The 19072-nt window shown below is 36.7% G+C and overlaps 1 protein-coding gene and 1 pseudogene across 33 annotated transcripts in view; one reads left to right on the top strand and one right to left on the bottom strand.

The window, feature by feature from the left end:
- Window positions 1–19072, bottom strand: part of WDFY3 (WD repeat and FYVE domain containing 3) — a 301952-nt gene that overhangs the window by 275885 nt on the left and 6995 nt on the right. The window lies entirely within an intron of this gene.
- LOC100400842 (transcription factor BTF3 pseudogene) lies at window positions 14015–14615 on the top strand (annotated as a pseudogene).

The raw sequence follows: 19072 nt of genomic DNA, 5'->3' as shown, positions 1-19072 counted from the left end.
CCTTTGCTTCAATGTGCATTTCTTTAGAGATACTCTCTCTTATAAGGAAAGCACAGTGATCAACTTATGTAATTATAACATTGTTACAATATTTTTTATACTCTATGGTCTATATTCCAAAATTCTAATTTTTCAATTGATCCAATAATATCCTGCATGGTATATTTTCCCCCATTCAGTAAAAGATCCAGTCTAGGGTCAGGTACTGTAGTTAGTGGTTCTCTCTCCTAAGCCTCCTTTAATTTGGAACACTTCCACAGTCTTTCTTTGTCTCTTATGACACTGACTTTTTTAAGGACCACAGTTCCCTCCCCACTTTTTAAAGCAGAACATTCCTTCTTTTGGACTTATCAAATGTTTCCTCATGATTAAATTCAGGTTATGCAGTATTGGCCAGAATACTACAGAGGAGATGATGTCTCCCCTCAGGGTGTCCTATCTTGAGTCACATGGTGACCATCTGCCCCATATTGTTGCTCGATGCCACCAATGTGTAATCAGTATTTTATCCCTTGCAATTAGTACACAGTCTGTGGGGTGATGCTTTAAGACATTGAAAATATCCTGCTTCTCATCAGTATTTCTCCCTAATTTTGTTATGACTCTTGCCCTACCTAATATCTACTATGCTGGCTACAAGATGATTTTCCAACTCTACAGCTCGGAGTCATACTTTAGGAAAGAGCCTTCCTTTCTCCTCTCTTCATTCACTTATTTTTATCATAATTATGGATTTATTCCTATTTCTAATGGTTCATAATTTATTATTATACTTATTTGGTTATTAAATTACCATGGATTTGGCTAGGAGGAATGCCAACAGGCTTCTTGTGACATGTTCTTACTAAAAAAAAAAAAAAATTCTATTTTATAGCATTAAAAAATAACCCAGGCTCACCTGGTACATATCCTACCCTAACCTAGAATCATCTATTTCTGTGAAGAGCTCTGGTTCCTTTGAGTTGAGAATGGTATTACAGAATTCTAATTCCAAGATTTGAGAGTTAGGTATGTAAAAATATGCTTTTTGCCTCTTAGCCTTTGTGTTGGACAGAGCTAGGAAACGTGTGAATGTATATACACATACACATACAAATTTATGTATGTATGTCCGTACATGCAATTACATGTACATATAGATTGGCTTAAAACATAATGAATTCACACTGATACTTTCACTTCCAATCCATCTGCACAGAACTTATTTTGCCTTCTCCCATCCCATATTTGTGTGTCCCTCCTTCCTCAGGAAGAACCCTCACTCCAACAACCTCAAAACATTTACTCAATCCCCAATACACCTAAAAAGTCCCAGAAATGCTTTGTCCATATCACTTCGAAAAGTAAACCTAATAACGAGTTCAAGAGTTGCCTGCAACCCTTCTCTTTCAACTCTACCCAAACGGAAGGTGTATAGTCAATACTATATTATTAATAATAAATTACTTATATTCACTCTTTGTTCCCTCAATGGGGGTATAGTACTAATTTAAAATACATTCAGGTTCATTTGTTTCAGTGGATTAGGATTTTCCCCATTTCCATCCTTATTTTGAATACTGAAAAAAACACTATGAAAAGCCAAAACTATCTATTTTTTTAAAAAGGTATACTTTGAATTATCATTCCCTCCCATAAACCACTGGTCCCATTATCTCTCACCACCCCTTCCTTTGGTAAAGTCAAGCATGTATTTGTATGTGTTATTTTCCCTTTTTCCTTACACAAAAGTAGCACATTATATATTCTTGTTCATAGTAACCAGCTCAATCCAGATTGAAGGAAGCTCTTTCCAAAGCCTTTTATAAGACACAATATCCTGATATCAAAACCAGACAAAGAGATTACGAGAAAAGACTAAAAATCGCATATTTTTTGTGAACGTAAATGCAAAAACATTTAACAAAATATAAGGAAACCAAATCTGGTTAACATATAAAAGGGATATTACATCATTATCAAGTGCATTTATCCTGGAAATGCCAGGCTGGTTCCATATTCAAAATATATAATTTATCATTATCAATAAAATAAAGATGAAAAATCATATAATCTTAATAGATATTTTTAAAAGCATTTGACAAAATTCAACATCTATTAATGATAAAAGCTCTACTAAACTAGGAATAGAATGAAACTTACTCAACCCGATAAACGGCCTCTTTAAAACAGATATAGCTAACGTCACATTTAATGAAGAAAGACTGAATGTTTTCTGTTTTTAACATACACTGGAAGCTAATGCAATGATGTATAAAATATAAATAAAAGGCATACAATGGAATGGAAAAAGTAAAACTTCCTTGATTCCAGGCAGCATGACTGTCAATTAAGAAAACCCCAAAGAATCTACCAAAAAAAACTCCCTAAGTCAATAAGGGAACTTATCAAGACTACAGTATATAAAGTTGAATAAACAAAAATCAATTGTTTCTACATATCAACAATGAAACAACTAAAGTAATACATATATAACATTACATATGTTATATATATAATATATATGCAACATTATATATATTATATATAATATATACATATAAACAACTAAAAGTTATATATATGTGTGTGTATATATAGGACCATTTATAATCACACCCAAAACACATGAAATGCTGAGGGGTAACTCTAACAAACTATGTGCAAGATTTGTATTCTGAAAACTACAAAACAATGATGAGATAATCACTAATGAGATCATCATTGATAACGCCGATGAGATAAACCAAATATGACTTAATAGAGAGATATTCTATGTTGATGAATTTGGAGGCAATATATTCAAGAAATCAGCTCTTTCCATATTACCTACAGATTCAATGCAATCCCAATCAAAATTAGAGCAGACTTTAAGGAAATCAGCAAGATGACTCTAAAATTTACATGAAAAAGAAATCAAGAATAGTCAAACCAATTTGGAAACAAAACAAAATTCGAGGACTCATATTACCTGATTTCAAGACTTACTATAACGCTATGGTAATCAAGATAGTGTGGCAGTGGTCAAAGCCACTAGGGAAAAGCACCTAGATCAATGGAAAAGAACAGAAATTCCAGAAACAGTTACACACAAACATGGTCAATTGATTTTTGACAAAGATATCAAGCAATTTAATGGGGGAAAGAAAAAATTTTCACTAACAGGTGCTAGAGTAACTGGATACCCACAAGCCAAAAAAAGAACACACACACACACACACACAAATTCAATCAACTCACACATCACACCAAATACAAAATGTAACTCAAACTAAACCACAGACATAAATGTACAACCAAAAACTAAAACTTCCAGAGAAAAACTTGGGGAAAAATCACTGTTACTTTGAGTTAGGCAAAAAATTCTCTAATAGGATATAAAAAGTAAAAATCATAAAAGAAAAAAATGGGCAAAGTGGATGTCACCAAAATTAACTTCTACTCATCAAAACACACTGTTATGAAAATGAAATAAGGCCAAAAACCAGAGAAAGTATTTGTAAAACACATACCAGGACGGGTACCCAAAATATATAATGAATTCTTTAAACAATAAAAGAAAAGCAAACTGATTTTAAAAAGAACCAAAGATGTCAACACTTACTTTAAAAACAAGGATACAGATATCAAACAAGCAATGAAAGCTCAATACCGTTATTTATGAAAAGCAAATTAAAACATTTTGAATGCTGCTATGAACATTAGCCTTTTTGTGGACATGTGCTTTCATTCATTTTACACATATTTGTAGAAATAGAATTTATAGTTCCTAATGAATATGTGTGAATTTGCAAGATGCTAATCAATTGTTTGCTAAAATGGCTATTACCATTTCATCAGGAATGAGAGGAAACTTCCAGTTGCTGCATATCCTTACCAAATGTAACATCATCAGATTTTATTTTTAGCATTCTAGTTAGTGTGTAGTGGTATCATTCTATGGTTTCATTTTGTATTTCTCTGATGGCTAGTGATATTGAACATCTATGTATCTGTATCTATGCAGTATGTATTTGTCATTCACATATCCTTGGTAAAATATCTGTTCAAATTATTTGTTCATTTTTCGACAGGGTTCTTTGTCTTCTTATTAATGAATTGTGAGAATTTATATATTCTGGTTCATATCCTTTGCCAAGCATGTATATGTTTTGCAAGTATATTTACCAGTCTGTGACTAACCATTCCATTTTTTTTTAATGGTGAAGTATGTTCATTTTGAGAAATTTCATTGAGCCTCACACTTTTAATTTGTTCACTTTTATTTATGTATATATAGTAAACTGGAACACAGGTTTGAACTGTGTTGTCCACTTATATGTGGAGTTTCTTCTGCCTCTGCCACATGAGACAAGACCAACCAGTCCCCTCTTCCTCCTCCTCTTCAGCCTACTCAATGTCAAGAAAATGAGGATGAAGATCTTTATGATGACCCACTTCCACTTAATGAATAATAAGTATATTTTCTATTCCTCATGATTTTCTTAATGACATTTTCTTTTAACTTTCTTGTAAGAATACAGTATATAATACATATAATCCACAAGATGTGTATAAATTGACTGTTTATGTTATCAGTAACACTATCAGTAATTAAGTTTGGGGGAAACAAAAAAGTTATATACAGATATTCAACTACACAGGGGGTTACTCCCCCTAGCCCCAACATTGCTCAAAGATCAACTGTACTTGACTAAGTTTATTTTTTAAAAAATAACAAAACTACTCTTTAAAGGTAACAAAATCATCATCAATTAGTAAATAGCCTAAGGGTGATACACATACTTAACAACTGGAAAATAAGTCTTTACCAGTTATATGCCATTCATTGTGTTGGGTCCCTACCAGACACCTACACATAAAGCCTAAGATTAATAAGGCAGAGTAACTGTTGAAGGTTCTCCTCTTGCAATTTGACCTCTGAATTATAAAATTCCAGATTAGGATATATTGTACTTTTTGTTAATTATAGAGCAAATTTTAAATGGAAACTTTATGTTGATGGGGAAAGCAAAGAAATTCAACCTAAGTATAATTACAAGAAAAACTAACGCGTGTAATGATTTTCAGTAAGTACCTGATTGTCAAATCCATGTGCTAAAACAAATAATAAGACGCTACATATCTTTCGCTAACTGAACAAATAACTTTATATAAGTATTATTTTATTAGTCTTTAATTATTCCAAAATTATCACTCCTAACTTTAGGAAGCAAAAATCAGTAAGGCATGGTGGCTCATGCCTGTAATCCCAGTACTTTGGCAGGCTGAAAGGGGTGGATCACTTGGGCTCAGGAGTTCAAGATCAGCCTCTACAAATCCAGTCTCTACAAAAAAAAAAAAAAGTACAAAAAAATTAGCTGGGCATGGTGGTACACACCAGTACCAGTTACTTGGGAGGCTGAGGTGGGAGGATCACTTGAGCCTGAAAGGAGATTGCAGTGAGCTGAGATCTTGCCACTCCAGCTAGGGCAACAAGAGTCAGACCCCATATCAAAAAATAAATAGGCTGGGTGTGGTGGCTCATGCCTGTAATTCCAGCACTTTGGGAGGCCAGGGCGGGTGGATCACCTGAGGTCAAGAGTTTGAGACCAGCCTGGCCAACATGGTGAAACTCCATCTCTACTAAAAATACAACAAATTAGCCAGGCATAGTGGCTAAGACAAGAGAATCACTTGAACCCAGGAGGCGGAGGTTGCAGTGCGCCAAGATCATGCCACTGCACTCCAGCCTGGGCCACAGAGTGAGACACTGTCTCAAAAAAATAAATAAAAATAAAATAAATAAGCAAAAATATATATAGTCACTGGATGTGGCTAAAAGTCTTGCAGGAACTTATAGAATATATTATTACATCTGTAGTCGACACTTCCTAGAGTAGCTGGAAAGCTTATAATCCTTCCCTTTACTGTGCCATGATCAATGACCTTGAAAAGATCAAAAGATAAAAAATAGGGAGATTCTCTGAGAAGCTACTTGAACGAACCTCTCACAACAGGATCATAGCCTAAAAAAATTCCTGTCCCATGTATATGTTCACCAGAATTCTGCTAACAAATCAAAATATAAAGACTCTTAGTAATTGGGTTGATAAGATGACCTACATCATAGACCAAGTCATACTCCTCTGGCCAGCCTGGCCCTTGCTTCATAGGTTCATGAAAACCAGCAGGTGGAAGGAGAAGCAGTTATGCAAATGCTCATTTGCACAAACTCATCAAGACGGATGTCACTGTCACTACTGTTGAGAACCCATTTATTTGCCTGAGTACCTCATAGAGCCTACCTCTTAGCAGGCAAATTATATCAAGCCCTTTGCATTACAGAAATGGTGATGGCTGGTTTTCACTGTAAGAAACACCAATTCTGAATTTGTTTCTGCCAGGACCACCATTCAAGACTAAGTGAATGCTTCATATAAATCACACTCAGATGGCCTCTGATCCAGGAACTCACTTTAAATGGTGATAGGCGATGCCCAAGGCCTCACTAGTTTTATCCAGACACAGTTGTCTTCACAGAAGAAGGTAATGGCATTTTGAAGCTTGACATGCAAACTGTTGTGCCACCTAAAACCTTCTGAAATTGGGGTGCTATTCTACAGTATATAAAATAAGCTCTGAACCACCTATAATATATGATGTCTCCCATCCTCCCAACTCTGCAACACACTGGATGTGGGAACCGTGTGGTGACAGTGGAGGTGGTATATTTCATCTGCTCTCAAAGTTCTGCTTCTTGTCTCAAGAACTCTGGAGTCTGTTGATCTAGAAGTTTTGTTTAGTACCCAAGAATGAAATACTTATACCAAGAAACAAAATACTGTTTCACTTAATTGAAAGCAGAGTTTTATTTCCTCATTACAATAGAAAAACAAGCAAAAATGAAGGCTACAGAATTGACTGAGGTGACTGCTCCTGACCATCAAGGAGAAGACAGGTTGCTACTACACACCTGGGGCTAGGAAGACCATGAGAAAAGAACTCGAGGGAATCTCATGGGAGTATTCTCTGGCAATGCTGTGCCCAGTGTTAATGTGAGACTATCACAATTCTATACAGCTGGAACTAGCAAACCTCAGACCCTTTCAGGTATGAAGGACTGAGTTAACTTGCTAGGAACAGAACCTTGCTAGGAGCAGAACCCCGATAAGCCAGGATACTAGCAGAAGGGAACAGAAATATGTAATCTGAAGTGAAACAGGTTAGGGCTTTGTCCTCAGATGCAAAACTAAGAATTGTAGCCACCATTTATTTTCTTTTTTTAATTGTATTTTAATATTTTCTTACTAGTCACTGGTAATGTAGTAAGTACCCCTGTCTTTCCCTTTAAATACATTTTCTCTTTATTTCCTCTTCGTTTCCCTCAAGCATGCAGATGGCAAGTTGGCAGGACTTAAATTTAGGTTGTAAAATACCAAGAAAGAATCACAATGGAACCAGAAGGCAGCATATCACCCAGACTCAGTAGCCCTGTGCACTGCCTCTGGATATGGTACCTCTACTTGCTTTTGGATTTTCTCCCACTGGAAAAACTTCATCAATAGATAGCAGGGATAGCAGGGTTAACTCTACTAGTGGGAAGGTAAGAAAAGGGAAAGAGGAGACAGGAAAAGCACTGGTTAAGCTGCAAAAGAGTGAGATGTTCTAGACACCTCCTAGGAGGGCTGCTCAGCTTTTGACTTACCCTTCTTTGGGAACAGCCCAGCAACGAGAGGTATATTCCTGGTGTGCTATACATCATAGTTCTGCATACCCTGGCTCTGGTACAGACATACACTTGATCTGAACAAGGCTAATTTAATCTTTTCTTGATGGAATTATACATTGAAAATGCAAGGCAGAGAGACATTAAATCTTTAGAGCAAAGTTACCTTAATAGCAGGAGTCTAGGAACAAGGCATAAAAATTTCTGCTGGGGCCGGGTATGGTGGCTCACGCCTGTAATCCCAACACTTTGGAAGGCCAAAGCAGGTAGATCACGAGGTCAGGAGATCAAGATCATCCCAGCTAATACAGTAAAACCCCATCTCTACTAAAAATAGAAAAAATTAGCCGGGCGTGGTGGCACGGGCCTGCAGTCCCAGCTACTCAGGAGGCTGAGGCAAGAGAAATCACTTGAACCCAGGAGGCTGGATTCAAGTGAGGAGGGTGCAGTGAGCTGAAATCATGCCACTGCACTCCAGCCTGGGCAACAGAGCGAGACTCCGTCTCAATTTAAAAAAAAAAAAGTTCCTCCTAGGCTGGGCACAGTGGCTCATGCCTGTAATCCCAGCACATTGGGAGGCCAAGCCAGGCAGACTGCTTGAGTCTTTGAGTACAGGAGTTCGAGACCAGCCTGAGCAATATATAAAAAAACCCCACATCTAAAAAAAAAAAAAAAAAAAAAAAAGGCACCAAAAACCAAAAATTAGCCAGGCATGGTTACATGTGCCTGCAGTCCCAGCTATTCAGGGGCCTAAGGTGGGAGGACCACTTGAGCCTAGAAGGTAGAGGCTATAGTGAGCCATGATCATGCCACTGTACTCCAGCATAGGTAACAGAGTGAGACCTTGTCTCAAAGGTAAATAAGTAAATAAATAAATAAATAAAATTCCTGCTAATGAGATCCTCAGAGCAACTCTGATTTCTTCCGTTCAAGGCCCACTTGTTCAATCCAACATTCCATTCCCAGTATGAGTCCCATAAATACCTTTTCCCTTCCTTGAGGTAGGAAAGTGTCAACTGACTGCAACCAAAAAATGCTACTATAACGTTTAGAAAATAGATGAAAGGTGCAAAGGTTCTCATTTTAAAGTCAATTTATCATAATCATGCATTTTCCTTGCTTCCTCTTATGCAACTCAGAAACTAAATTCCTAAAGGGTAATTTTGCCTTCTAAAGTGTGACATAAGAACCCTCATATCCTCCTATTTCACAAAAAAGCATATTTACTTCAGCGCTTAAGTTTGTTCATTTTAGCAGCAGTTCCCTGTTAAGACATTACTATGAGGCATCAGCAGTTCTTCAGATCTCATGATGCCATACCAGCGCCAATAAAGCAAACAAAATGATTACTGATCAACCACAGATACTAAATAGTATATAGAAAAGACGATACTTAGTAGTTCGTCAAAGAATGTCAAGCCCAGCCTGCCTCTGCTCGCCATGTGCCTTCCTTCCCCTGCCACTTAAATCCTAATCACCAATATGGACTTGTGATAGTAGATGTTTTCACAGTTTTGCCCCAATCTTTAATTCTGGATCAAGTTATCACTAACATTACCCAGCCTTCATACTACAAATTAGATAGTTAGGATTTCTAGCTTGTTATGTTGCCTACCCTGTTCTACTGCTTCCCCTTCTGCTGCCCTTGCCCTGTTTATAGCTCAGTTATTATAACTAAATTTCTGCTTTGACAGTTTTTGAGGTCCCTAGTCTGATCCCTTGCTGGCTTTTCTCTTCCTGCAACTAGGAAGTCTAAATTACCGGTCCCAATCCCAAGGACTAGAGCCCAATACCCACAGACAGAATTCTCTGGTGGCCACTCATACATATATAAACATGTATGTTCACATTCATTTGGTCATTTAAACACACACATCCTCCTATTTCAGATTCCATGTGCTTCTTCCCCTTGAGTTCCCATTAATAGGTTGACTGAATCATTCTTTGGCTGTTCTACCCCTGACATGGCCTACCAAAGAGAACTTTTCTTTAGTACCTGTAGTTCAGGTTAGAGTGGTTTTAACATGCAGCACTATACCTTAAATGTGGACTGATTCTAGTCTGTCCTGCATAATGGTTACCTCTGCCCTATTCTATAGCTTGGACATGTATTCTAATAGCACAAATACAACAAAGCTCTATCAAATTCTGAGATATGAAAAAGTAAGCAAACTTACAGAATTTTAAAATATAGCAAATATACAAAATAAAAAAGTTATTTTCTAAATGGCATAAAATGGAAACTCAGCAATATAGTACAATTAAAACAATAACATAATATAGGAAAGAATCCTACACATTCACATACCCAAATTTATTTTTCAATCACCAGATTATAATTTTTACAATGGGGGAAATGACAATGACTACATTACATTTTGTAAATATGTTCTATTATAGCACATTGAAATGGCCACCTGATTCCCAAGAATTCCAGGAGCAATTTCTTAATGCAAAACTTGAAGTACATCACAGCAATAAAAGAGTATATATATCTAGTCACATAAATCAGGGCCTCTTCTGATCAATGCTGAATTCTTCTCTATGAAACTTACTCAATTTCTAAAATCTCTTTAGTGCCAAAAAATGGGACTCCCATCGCTTTCTCCAAAATCTAGTTTTGTTATTAATACAAAACCTTCATTAAAGTTGTTTCCTCTCCTGGCTTTCTCTACAACCTGATTCCTAACTAAAGATCAAGCCACAGATGGGATCACTACCAAAAAAACTTACCAAGTAGCGCAAGATTCTAGGACAGAAGTATACATATTTACCTCAGCCACCTTATAATCCAAGAGAACTGTAAGAACAAGTGTAGTAGATAATAAAGAATTCCAAATACTGTGGCTAAGGTGGGAAGCCAATGACATATCAAAATAGAAGCTGTTCACATATGTTTATTGTAGTGCTATTCACAATAGCAAAGACTTGGAACCAACCCAAATGTCCATCAGTGATAGACTAGATAAAGAAAATGTGGCCCATACTCACCATGGAATACTATGCAGCCATATAAAAGAATGACTTCATGTCCTTTGCAGGAACATGGATGAAGCTGGAAAACACTCTCAGCAAACTAACAAAAACAGAAAACCAACCACCACATGTTCTCACTCATAAGTGGGAGTTGAACAATGAGAACACATAGACACAGGGAGGGGAACATCACACATTGGGACCTGTCAGTGGGTTGGGAACAAGGGGAGAGAGAACATTAGGACAAATAACTAATGCATGTGGGGCTTAAAACCTAGACAAGTTGACAGGTGCAGCAAACCACCATGGCACATAACAAATCTGCACATTTTGCACATGTATTCTAGAACTTAAATGAAGAAAAAAAAAAGATGCTGTTACATTATTCAATAATCTGTTCACGGGCTAAACTAGTATATGAACTCTCTGAAAGAAGTAATAGCATCTCATCGTCTTAATAGTTTCAAAACACAAAGTAGACACTAAATAAATACGCTGAGTGAAAAAGCAAATCAAGAGTTCAGAGGGTTAGTAAAGAAGTGTCAAATGTATTCAGTTTATACTGCAAAACAATCACTGTAGAATGTCAACTACTACAGAGGGCCTTACTTTAAGAAGATAAAGTGTAATGGAAGTGCTAAGAAACTCACTTTTTTCCAGAACAACTCCCAGTTCATCAACAAACACAATGCAAAATGCATCTCACATCAGGGATTAATTTCATGTACTCTTACCCTTTTGCCAGGCAATTATTTACCTCTATGCTAATTTTATACTCCTATGACCCTTTCCCACACTATGCTTAATATTTATCTTTTAAAAATCCATTTTATTACTTGTTTATTTCAATAGGACTTCTCCATATTTCAGGCATCTGGGAATGAGTTGCTGGTCAATAAGTTTATCTTCCATTTTCTTCATTTCTTTTTTTTTGTTTGTTTATTTCTTTTTGTTTTTATCATATTTTTTCCATCAACATGAACATACAAAAATCTTCAAAACTGCTGTTCATAGACATGCTCTCCTTCATAACTGAAGTCACAGTGAGTTGAATTTTCATGAAGAAAACAGATTATCTGATGGGAAAACAATAACTGAACTTATTTTTAACTATAACACCAATAAGCCAGAGCAGTCTTTACTAATTTAATTACCTTACCATCTTTAAAAACTTTAAAGATACAATTTTTATTGATGTCTTAAATGATAACAGATAATGTAATATAAAACAATCAAACTCAAAGCCTGTGCATAATACTTACTTCTGCTATTTAGAAGTATGATACATATTTATATTTCAATAACATGCCAAACATGCTATTTAAAATCACTTCTAAACTTTAACAAAACTCAAAAGAGCACACAGATGTGATTAATATCTGCAAGCCAGGTTTCACATTAAATTACAACACCAAAGCAACAATTAGATATTGCAATGCAACTAATCTTCTTCCATCAAAATAGTGCTTGTCAAATAAGATCTTCATTGGACTGGAATGATGCTTTGCCAGATGACATGGGGATAGGCAAAGCCACTGTGAAACCCTGCTAAAGTGGGTCAACAAGCAAAGTAGGAAGAAGAAAGGCTAGAATATGAGGAAACTTTTAAAAATCTTTCAACATTGGCAAGCCACAGTCAAAAAGTGGTTCATTTTTGATGAAAGTTTTAGTTAGGATGAGAAAACTGAAAGTGCATGAAAATCCAGAGGGATAAAAAAGCTTCCTAAGAAAGATATAATACTCTTTTCCAAGCTATGAATTGAGATCACTAGTACTATTGTAATCTCTATTCATATCTTGGAAAAGTGATCACTAGTACTATCACTCAGAAATACAATACAGTACAACTTTTCCCTCCCTGCCCCAACCACACAAATACCTATCAGTGGTAGTAGCGGCCTTAATGCATTTTCAGCAGTTGCCATGTCTTGATAGGCTTCCCCACATCCTCCAGAGTAAAAAGTCCTATGCCAACCCATGTGGTGGTTATGCAACCTAAGACAAGCTGGGAATCACTGAACTTATTTACTCTGCTGACTCAGATATAAATCTAGGTCTCCGTGGAAAAAGAGGTGGAGAACATAAAAGAATGTATGACACTATTTTTCATTAATATTTATTGCATAACTCAAGGAAACTAAAAAGATTTTCTGCTCTCTATAGGCTTGACAAAGAAATTAGCTTTCAGAAATGCTTCAGGTTTGACTAGGTACAATGTACCATCTGCTATACTGAATGACCTGAGGCGAAAACAACACCCCTTTATATAGAACTCTTATTTTTTCTCTTTTTTTTGTTTCCTCTCATCATGTTGCCATTTACCAACAGCTTCCTTTCCCTTCTTCCTTCAGCTTATTCTTTAAGCATGTCACTGACCACTCAGCAATGCTGAGCTCCACAACATCAATAAATTTAATGCTATTCCACTCAGAAATAATTTAAACATTGTAACTTCAAAAAAATTAAACAGCAAAAATAAATCAATATTCATCTTGGCCAATTAATAAGCAGATACTTAATAATCTTTTGCTAACTGCTCAATATTTCTTTCTTTATTTGAAGAAAGCTCCCAATGACTGGGCGCGGTGGCTTGCCTCTGTAATTCTGGCACTTTGGGAGGCTGAGGCAGGTGGGTCACTTGAGCTCAGAAGCTCAAGACCAGCCTGGCCAATATGGTAAAACTCTGTCTCTGCAAAAAACACAAAAATTAGCCAGGCATGGTGGCGTGCCTGTAGTCTTAACTACTCAGGAGGCTGAGGCTGGGGAATCACCTGAACTCGGGGAGGCAGAGGTTGCAGTGAGCTGAGATTGTCCCATTGCACTCCAGCCTGGGCGATACAGCAAAACTCTGTCTCAAAAAAAAAAAAAGAGAGAAGAGAGCAAAAGCTCCCAGCAAGCAAATACAGTAGTGACTAAATAAAGAAGAACAGTAAAGAGGAATTAAGAAGAATGCCATGTAATTAAAATTTTTAGATGACTATATCCAGGGCTGTGACTGAATTACTCTGTGGAAATAATCAGCCGTTTGCCTACTTACCTGTTGCTTTTCTTATAGGAAATGGCAGGAAGAAGCATACCCTAGGCCTGCTGCCTACAGAAATAAGGCACAGATCTGAATTTGTATACACAAACATCTTCACTCACTGAGGTGAACAAAAATATCAACATTCTTGTATTTGTCAATGTTTTTCAAAATAAGGTCACTATGTTTCTAGTAAAAAATATATATCAATTATTGTACTATAATTATAAAATATTACTAGCATGTGCGCCTAATCTTAGCTGGTCCACCCCAGACCCCCTGAGCACCAACCCTAGTCCCCCACGCAGCACCTTATCCGCTCTGACAAGATGAAAGAAACAATCATGAACCAGAAAAAACTCGCCAAACTGCAGGCACAAGTGCACGTTGGTGGGAAAAGAACTGCTCACAGAAAGAAGGTGGTTCATAGAACAGCCACAGCAGATGATAAAAACTTCAGTTCTCCTTAAAGAAGTTGGGGTAAACAATATCTCTGGTATTGAAGAGGTGAATATGTTTACAAACCAAGGAACAGTGATCCACTTTAACAACCCTAAAGTTCAGGCATCTCTGGCAGTGAACGCTTTCACCATTACAGGCAACGCTGAGACAAAGCAGCTGACAGAAATGCTACCCAGCATCTTAAACCAGCTGGGTGCAGACAGTCTGACTAGGTTAAGGAGACTGGCTGAAGCTCTACCCAAACAATCTGTGAATGGAAAATCACCACCTGCTACTGGAGAGGAAGATGATGAAGTTCCAGATCCTGTGGAGAATTTTGATGAGGCTTCCAAGAATGAGGCAAATTGAATTGAGTCAACTTTTGAAGATAAAACTTGAAGTTGTTACTAGGAGCTACTATTTTATATTATGAATGCTTTTTAAGAAATTGTTGTTTATGGAGCTGATAAAATCTAGATCTCTAGTATTTTTAGGCCCAAGCCCCTTGGACACTGCAGTTCTTTTCAGTTTTTGCTTATACACAATTCATTCTTTGCAGCTACTTAAGCTGAAGAAGCCTGGGAATCAAGTTTGAAACTAAGGTTAATAAAGTTCTTTGCCTAGGCCACGGTGGCTCACGCCTATAATCTCAGCATTTTGGGAGGCCGAGATGGGTGGATCACGAGGTCAAGAGATCGAGACCATCCTGGTCAACATGGTGAAACCCTGTCTCTACTAAAAATACAAAAAATTAGCTGGGCATGGTGGCGCATGCCTGTAATCCCAGCTACTCAGGAGGCTGAGGCAGGAGAATTGCCTGAACTCAGGAGGCGGAGGTTATGGTGAGCTGAGATCACGCCATTGCACTCCAGTCTGGGTAACAACAGTGAAACTCTGTCTCAAAAAAAAAAAAAAAGATATTGCTAATTGGGAAAGATAGGTGAAGAGTACATGCAGCTCTATACTATTTGTGCAATTTCCCAAGTTTATAATTACTTCAAAATTTAAAATTAAAAAAATCAGTTAGGTAATGCATCTTTAATAAGTTGGAGAAATTAAAACAGGTAAATTAAATTTTTTTCTAAACTCAAACACTTAACATGTACTAAGTAATGAATATTTTGAGAAAATACTTCTGGAAATTCTATTTCAAGTGTTGAATCCTAGGCACAACAATTAATCATCTCCTGAGTTATTCAACTTATAAAGTGAAATTTATGTGTGTGGATGTTTTACTTAGAGCAAGGCAATAAAACTACAAGTTAATGTGCAGATAAACAAATTAGTTGTTCCTTGAAAAAAACAGCACATAACACAAAATAATTTTGTCATAATTTTTTAATAGACCAAATAACAGTTATCAAATTCCCATTTTCCTTAGGCTAATATTAAATAAGTTGGCCTCCTTTAAGTCCACACTGGCTGGAGAACAGAGGGAAACATGCTAGAGTAATACCATACAGGAAGAGGAAGCTGGGCCTGGTATTAATCGGTTAGGCAGCTGATTCATCTTGTGTTGACAACATACCTATTACAACATGTCAAAAATCATCCTGTCACATGATCTCCACTCATATCACAGGTACCAAGGGCTTAAGAAACTGAAGAAAGCTGAAAGAATCAATGTCAGAACTCAATGATCACTATAATTTCAAGGACCCAGAGTGGAAAGGAGAGCCAACACATGAAGAACCAGAGGCCAAACAGGCTAAGGGGTCCTACCCAAAGACATAGCTCTCTATTGGTAGGGGAAGAACAAGAGTCTTTTAATTTCTGGGCCTCCAAAGTGCCATCACCAATAGGCATTAATCTTTTATAGGTAGTAGTAATGAATACTTCAAAGGGATTAGGCTATTCACAAAAGAATCTAACAACTGTAATTATTTTTTAAAATCCTCACTCATTTAGCAGTCCTCTAAACTCCCAAATACAATACTTTAAATCCACTGTGGCTTCACATGTACCTAGTTGATACAAAGTTTCCATTCTAAGCTTGCAACCTCAAAAAAATGCATTATTATAGTACCACCTATGTCAGTTCTTTTTACTAAGTAGGGCTTTAGTTTTTCTAAGGCTTAAAAGTATCTTGCTATTGGAGCAACATAATGATAAAAAAGTTGTCTCCATACACCTACACGTCTTGAGCTTGCTCTAGTACTGCAGCACTTGATAACCATGGTGTTCTTTTGTAAAATATCACAAAACAATGATATATTAAGCTAAATCATATATTATACCCAAATCTACTAATACATGAATAGAAGCAGGTGATAAAAGCTTTTTAAAAAATAACAAACAAACAAAAAATCTCTATGCATGAAAACTTAAACCTAAGAAAATCGTTAATAATTTTCCTGGACTTGGGAAAATGAACATGCTTATTTAATAGTGAGATCGCCCTATTAGAGATATAAAAGCAAGGCCCTCTACGGTATAAGCATTAAAACAGCACAACAAAACCCCAAACTGAAAACAAAATCTAAGCACTTCTGTGAAATCACAGTTTAGTTGTTCAAAATATATATAGTACCCACATTAAGTGGGCTAAGAGATAAAGTATTTCATACACCAAAAAAAAAAACTACAAGGCATATCATTATTAGACTATTTACAATGGACTATAATACTATAGAAGATCAATAATCTGATATTTTATCATCTATTATACACAACCTATTGGACACAATAATTTTTGGTTAAACAAAAGTGAGGGGTAAGTGACTCATCACTAACAGACACTGCTTTAATGTTTTGCCTCAAGTCTTATCTTCTGCAGATACAGTACTTAAGATACCTCAATGTTTTTCCCCTGAAGGCTCAAAGATGTGAAGGTAATGGGGTCAGACAGGATATGGAAGCCTGAGACAAGAACTGGGGAATTAGGAGTTAAGGGTCAGTTCTAGGAGTCCCTGAAAGGTCTGTGGTAAGGCCTGACCACTTCTAGACTCAAAACTCCCAAAGCCCTACACCAGTGCAGTCAGGTAAATAAATCAACGAGTATTCGTTGTTCAATCAAATGAAACATATGAAAAAATATCATTAACTTATTTCTGGTGCTGGGCTTTTCACATTCTGAAGGACTCATGTTTCAGTTGTTTATAGAACTGATAATCTAGATGTATTAGTGTTATACTTATTAAAGATTTGGGGGCAAAGTAATAAATTAACCTGAAAAAAAATTCTAACCATAGAAAGAAAAACAGAAGTGTGAATGAGCCAAAACATTCTGCAATGAACCTTATTTATTTAACTTGGAGATAAATTATTTCCACGTTTCTTTGCTACTGTATTTTATTATTGCATTTATTCATAGTGAAAGAATGCATCCCTAAGTATTTGGCATTTCTTGCGCAAAAGATTAGTGGAAAGATAAGGCTACCAGGAAACATTAAGGGATTTTAAGTTCACTTAACCCATGGGTTTCAGGGAAGCAGTGGAAAAAGCAGAGGCTGGCACAGGAATGTGCACTCAATTATTCACAGAGTATTTACTAAACACCTACTGTGTATAGCCCATTGCCCCAGCACTAAATGCACAATGGTCAGCAAAACAGATTCCATGTCCACATGAGCTAGCAGTTGCTATGCGATGTGGTTGGCATCTCCTACCCAGTTTCCAATGATTAATCCTATTTTTAAGCAATTCTATAATTCAACAGGCATTAATTCAATGAAATATAAATTTAGAAGTTTTTTTTAACTTCCAGTTCCTACCATCTAAGACCTCAGCCTACGGAGGAGAGACAAACAAATAAACCAGCTACTAAGTTTTATAATAGGAGTACAACCAAGAGTGCTAAGGGAATGTCCATAAGGGCTATTCCAGGTAGTAGGAAAGGCTCAGGCGCACAGGAGAGTGTGGCATACTTCAAAAGCTTCAAGTAGGAGACAGGAATGCATCTCTGTCATGCAGAGGATGCAATCTAGGCTCAAACACACTGAGCCCAGAAGTCAAAGTCCTAACACTGGCCAAGCCAGACTAATGAGGCCTCCACCACCCTGACCTCATTGTTCACCTCCTTCCAGCCAACCCCTTATTGTTCTGTGAATGCCTCAAGCACCCTCCTGCTTCAGAGCCTCAGCACTTGCTCTCCTCTCAGTCCTACAATTCTTACTCCCTGGATTACCTCAAATCTCTTCAAATGTGCCTTTACAGAGAGGACTTCTGATCCAGACCTCTATAAATGACAATCCCACCCATACTTCAGCACCCCAGTGGTTGTATGATGTCACTGACAGTTATACTATCATAATATAATATAGTATATACTACACCATATACTGTAATAACTGACAGTTATTGACAGTACAATTGACAATAATAATACTTGTTATCTATCCCCCTTTCCTCTAGAGTTTAAGCTCCTTGATATAGCTCTGTCACTTAGCACTGTGCCTAACAGGCAGCAGTCACTCAAGTCTTTTTTCAAAAAAATGAACAAATGAATGGCTGTCATAGATGAGACTGGAGAAGCTAGAGCCAGGTCACAGAGAGTTTTATATAGACTACAATCCCATGTTTTAGTGGCTCTTTGGAAATGACTTAAGATCTATTCAAGGATTTTAAGCAGAAAAAAAAAAAAAAGATATACTAGAAAGACCACAATTTCTTATTTTAAAAAATTAAAGAAAAAACAATTCATTTTGGAAAGGATATGAGGGTAATCTATGAGAAGACATGAGACTGAAGATAAGGAGAAAATTCAAAAGACTGCTCTAATACTTCAGCAGGGAAATAAAGTCCCCAAAATTGTCTTCTGACAGATGGGGGTTGAAAAGGACAAACATCTAGAAGATAAAAACAACTGGACCTGATGCTTAATTAAATGTGAAATGTGGGGAAGACTGAGGAGTGGATGACTGCCAATCATGATCTAGTGATAGAACAGGTGCTAACAGCATTTACTCAAGTTGAGAAGATGGGAGAAGAAAATACATTTTGGGAGA

This window comes from Callithrix jacchus, chromosome 3 (genome assembly GCF_049354715.1).
Source record: "Callithrix jacchus isolate 240 chromosome 3, calJac240_pri, whole genome shotgun sequence".
Taxonomy (NCBI): Eukaryota; Metazoa; Chordata; class Mammalia; order Primates; family Cebidae; genus Callithrix; species Callithrix jacchus.
This window is presented reverse-complemented; position numbering and strand designations above follow the sequence as displayed.